The sequence below is a fragment of the Hibiscus syriacus genome, unplaced genomic scaffold (genome assembly GCF_006381635.1).
Source record: "Hibiscus syriacus cultivar Baekdansim isolate YM2019G1 unplaced genomic scaffold, ASM638163v2 tig00000991_pilon, whole genome shotgun sequence".
NCBI lineage: Eukaryota > Viridiplantae > Streptophyta > Magnoliopsida > Malvales > Malvaceae > Hibiscus > Hibiscus syriacus.
This window is the reverse complement of record NW_024061840.1, coordinates 803,221-808,870: the sequence shown is the minus strand read 5'-3', so window position 1 is coordinate 808,870 and position 5,650 is coordinate 803,221. Positions and strand designations below refer to the sequence as shown.

The 5,650-nt window shown below is 38.3% G+C and overlaps 1 pseudogene; it reads right to left on the bottom strand.

Moving 5' to 3' along the window:
* Nucleotides 1–2,512: 2,512 nt before the first annotated feature.
* On the bottom strand, nt 2,513–5,003 carry LOC120118748 (annotated as a pseudogene).
* Between the last annotated feature and the right edge of the window lie 647 nt (nt 5,004–5,650).

Here is a 5,650-nt window from a genome sequence, read left to right as displayed (position 1 = left end):
TTTATAACTTTTAATTAAGAAACTCAACAAAAAAAGGTCTTATAATCATGATTATAAGATCATTTGTGTACTTTATCTTATTTTCAGATAGAAAAATAATAAATAGTTTTAATTTTACAAAATTAAAATATATAGACTAAATTTTAAAATAATATACTAAATCTTTATTTTTTTGATAAAAGACGGGTTGGATTTTATTTGTACAAATTAAACAATGGCGCAATAAAAATCAAACTACACTTAAAAAAAAAAAAGAGAAAACGGCTGAATGGAAAATAAAAGATAAAAGAATTGTCTAAAAACAAAGCAAAGCAAACCAGCTAGCAATGGAGGAACATTATAGGCATTAGTGGGGACCACACCCCTCTAAATTTTAAAAAAATTAATTTAAACTTTTAAAATTAAAAAATGGATTCCAATTTCTAAAAAAAATCAGGTTAAATATAAAAATTTTTCAATATTCTTAATTAAATCCTCCAATAATTTTTATTCATTAAACCTCTCAAAATTTAAAAAATTTTAACTAGATTTTTTTGAAAAAAAATGTAATCTAAATCCTTCAAAATTTTTGAAAATTTTAATTTAAACCTTTAAAATTTAGATTTTAAGTTGACCATTCAAACTCTATTATCAAATTCCGAGAAAGAGAGAAAAGCTTAAGAAAATCCAGTCTAGTAACTCCCTAAGCAAACTTTATATTGGAAGCAAATGAGAGAAATTAAGCAAGCGAGGTCGAGGAGGGAATGGATGGGGTTTCAGATAGATCGTACACCCCCACTGAAAAACTAAAAAATCACATTTCATGGTCGTGGATTAGTTGCCACCCGTGACAGAACAACATCAGGAACCTCTTCTACCCAGAAACAATCGCCTTCACCTACAGATTCATCTTTTGTCAGTGCAGGAGCAACTTGATTCCCAGCTATTGGGATGGAGGAGAACAAACAAGCATGCAAATGTTGAGCCTTCATTCGGATTTCCCATGTAAGAGCACTAATCACAGATAAATGTTTTCCTTTTGAATTCAGTTTTATTGTTAGGGTAAAGTATATAAATAGTCCCTGGACTTTTAGGGCATTTGCATTTTTGTCACCCAACTTTTAAAACTTATAATACAATCATCAAACTTTTAGTTCGTTTTCATTTTGCTCACTGTCATTACCCCCGTTAGCTTTTGCTAACATGGAACTTAAACCTGTTAAACCTCCTTTCTCCTTCTCTCGTTCCCATTCACCCCACCGATTCATACAATTGTTCACTGTTCGTCCCAAATCACGAGAAGACTGTTCAAACACCCATCCCCGATCTTCGTCGTCGGCCGTCGATAATTGTTACTGTCGATGCTTGTAGGAGCATCGTCCAATTCAGACCAAAACCCCATTAGCCACTTGTCGAGACTCACCTTCGTTCGCCGTGGAGAGGGTCCTGAATCTTGTCTGAAAACCCCAACGCCCCTTTTTTCATCAATTTTTGACTGATTGGGCCGTCAATTCACCACATTGCCACCATCGTTGGAGTTCTCACACCGTTCTGACCAAAACCCAGTCAATCATGCCTCATTGTTTTTGCCCCTCCTTCATCCATCGTTGGTTTAAAATAGAAAAGTGGTGTTGGGGTCTTCTCGCGATTTGGTACGAATGGTGGATGGTAAGTATGAATCGAGGGTCGGGGTGTGGTTAGGAAGTGATGTTGGTCACGATGGTGATGGAGTTGTGAGCCATCGCTGATCAGAGGTGGGGTGAACGAGAATGGGAGAAGAAGAAGAAGAAGAATGGGGTTTAACGGGGTTAAGTGACATGTCAGCAAAAGTTAAAGAGAGGTAAAGGCAGTGACCAAAATGAAAACGAACTAAAAGTTTGATGATTCTATTGCAAATTTCAAAAGTTAGATGACCAAAATGCAAGCTTCCTAAAAGTTTGGGGACTACTTATATACTTCACCCTTATTATTATTATTAGGCCGTCTAAAATGCATTTGCAAAAAAATAAGAAAATTGTTCCTAAATGGAATCACTAGTCACGTATTTAATACTTATCGATAAAAAAACGTGTTTTAAAATATTTATAAATAAAATAAAGAATAAGAATAATTAATTTAAATTTTAGTTCTATAAATATTCTTAAAAATATTATGTTTAAATAAAAAATACATATTAATTCACATTAATTTTAAATATTATTTCAATAAATAATATTACTTTTACTCCATATTCTTAAAAAACATTTCTTCTACAATCATTTGTTTGGCATTTTCTTCGTGATCAACTACTTGCTAATTTCAACCTCTTTTAAATAATTCGTTGATTAATTCAAACCCTTACATCACCAAGAAAAATAAATAAATGCATAAAATAAAAAACAAACGACGTAAACGACAAAACAACTGGGATAGTATAAAAATCAATTAATTAATCAAAGAATTATATATTTCAATTTAAAAAGTGATGAACAAAACTATGTGTCAATACACGCCTCTTTGTCCTTGCTACCCACGAAATGCCACGAGCGTAAATTCCTGCATGGCCGGCGATTTTTTCAACGGCCCCAAAACTGATCGGCTCAATGACTACGGCCACCTCGGCTTGAACTTGACGAAACGCTCCCTGAAGTTCTACTTCCATAGAACAAATCCGACCAGGAATTTCCCAAATCATCAGGGGTATATCTGACAATTGATTGAACCACATTTCCTTCTTCGCCTCCACTCCACCGTGTATCTCGCAAAACTCCTTGTAGATTGGTACGATCCGTCTCGCCAGCGAGACTTTGATATAATCTCGGAGTTTTGGGTCCGGTACGACCCAAGAACATTGTTTCATGTAAGCTTCTTCGAAGGCGGAATTAAATCTTCTGAAATGATTGTTCACCTGATCCATTGGAACCTCGGCCGTTGGATGCTCGGGCAGTGATGCAAGTACTTTGTTCCATCCGATCCTCTCGTAGTTCGCAGCTTAACTGTTTCACTTTCTGCTCGTGCTTGATCACCCAATCGTCGCCGAGGAGGAAATTCAGATTCGATTGACGGACTTTACCGATGACGTGTTGGAGATTATTTGCTAAGAACAAATAAGAAAGCGCCGCGTCTTTATACATCGCGGCTTTCGAGTCGAGTTTACATAACATGACGAGGACAAGCCAGGCTAACCGGACGGAAATCGGCGATGAAATGCTTTCCTCGTTGTCGGGGCTGCCGAAGTAAGATTCCGGTAAAGCTGATGGAATCGTGAACGGCCAATCCGCGAAAATATAGGAGAGGATCAAGCTGTAATCGGAGAGGAAAGATATGTAATTCATTACATAGCGTGCTAGGGGGTGGACTCCACCTCCGGGAACTGTCGTCTTGGATGAATCCTTCTGAATCACCGTTTCGAAGTCTGTAAGCATCGTTCAAACGGCGTCACCGAGATTGATCAAGGAGTTAACCGCCGTTGATCGTACGGCTGAGGTTGATTCGAAGCTGAAGATTAATTCAATATCAGTCCAGAGGTCGGAAACCGCTTCGTATAAATCCAAGACACGGAACATTTCTCGGGGGTTTTCTTGCACTTGGCTACATTTTCCGGGAAACCAAACAGGGCCAAAGCTCCTCCTTTGGAAATCTCCGTGAAACAAGATTCCCTGCGTGGGGTTGAAATGGAGAACACTTGATCGCAGAGGATTCTCTCTCCATAAAACAGGGTTTTAACCGCCATCTTAACAGCGCTTAACCAAGTCTTGATTTTAACCTCCAGAACCTCCCACTCCATCTTCTGACCTGCTGGAAAGTGAGTCCCCGTTCAACTCCGAGATGGTAGAGAGCTTCATCGACGATGGATTTCCGAATAATCTTATAAATTTTGATGCACTCCTTGGCGTACCCAGCTGAGCTGATACCATAGCTTCCGCAATAGCCCTCAAATCCGCCATGGCAGCCATCGACACTCTCTCGACTTCAGATATCGAATCATTCTCGTTCGTCGACTCGTTTTCAAAATCCTCTTCTTCAAAATCCGAAAAGCTAGACTTGGAAACGGATGGTCTTGAGGACGAGTGAGCCGAAACGGATTCGGCTGAAGATTAGCCTGGTTGGACTTCAAAATCTGGTAAAACTCCTCCGGCCTTTTCATGGCTGCTTGCATCAGTATTTGAGCTCGGACGAGTCTCTCCGAACTCGAGTGGTGTAAAACCAAGAATTGCATGGCCTTTTGAAGTCCCTTAGTGGAACCCAAATATTGTCTGACTTCCTCCCTATCGGAGAAAAGGGAAGAAACATTGGTTTCCCATTTGGTGATGATAAAGTCGGCAACTTCAATGTTTTCCTCCATTAATGACTCTGAGAAGGTGTGGTGGAGAGGGGAAGGAGGAGGAGTTATCCTTCGTAGGAGATGTGGATTGGAAGAAGATGGGGAATGTGAGTATATATAGACAGAGAGTAAAGACTCCAAGCGGTGGGATGGAATTGGAAAAATCAAACTGTAGAGTTTGTTGAGATGACGTGAGGGGCTGACAATGACCACTTCAAAAGGTCAAAATATTGATCATAATAAGACAAATGTTGAAATTAGTAGCCGATGGAGTTGAATTAAAAATTTTGAACGATGCCTATTCACATTAAATTTATCAATTTCGTATTTGTGCATTAATTTTATCATTAAAATTGTTTAATTATATTAATTTCTATTTTTGACCGCATTGACTAATAGAATAATTAATTTTATTTTCACTTAAGATAATTTTATTGACATGTCAACCTGATGTGATATTTATAAAAAAAAATTATTTTTAATATTAACTAACAAAATCAGACTATTTAAAAATCTCTAAATTTAATCAAAGCAAAAACAAAGATACTTGTTTCATCTTCATTTAATTTAATCAAAGCAAAAACGGAAGCATGGAGCTTGAATTAGGATTGAAGATCACCCATACCAGAGATGATGCCACTTCTTCTGCTTTTCGCCTTGCCAAAGACCCATTAGGTCCTATTTTCTTCTCCACAGAAACTGATCCAATGCTCATCATCATTGCTCATCTCAAAGCACCCCACTATTTTTCATTTTCTTTTTCTTGAAGTGTATGATATTTTGATTTTCAAATGGAAGAAATTTTGAAAATATGAAATACAGGTTTCAGAATAGACAACATCTTGATTGAGATAAATAAAGATGGGAATCAGATTATCATAACATAGAACAGAAGGACAACGAACAAGAAAGGCAATCGAAGAGCTTACCCTCGACAATAGGAGAACGAGCAACGACGAGGAAACACTGTCGGTTGGGTTTTGCTCAAAATTTCACAAGGATCTCGGTTGAGTAGGCGGTGAGGTAAATGGACGGTCGTGGTGGTCGAAAATTTAAAAAAAAAATCAGTTTTGGTGATAAGGTTTTCCGACGAACCTTTGATCGACTATTCACGGTGAATGGCGATGAGTTTCGACAAACGACCACCGAGGTTATGATCGGGATGAGGTAACGCTTCCGACGGAGGGGGCAGTGACTAAGATCGAAGCTAATGAGTTCGAACAGGTCTTTCATATTTTCACGATGATCTAACGATCAGGGTTTAGTCAAGGGATAAAGTCGATGCTAGCGGTGGTGGCAGTGCATGCCACGATCAGTCGGAGCAAGGTTGAACGACAGTGGCACGATGGAGGAATGGCTCGGGAGTTT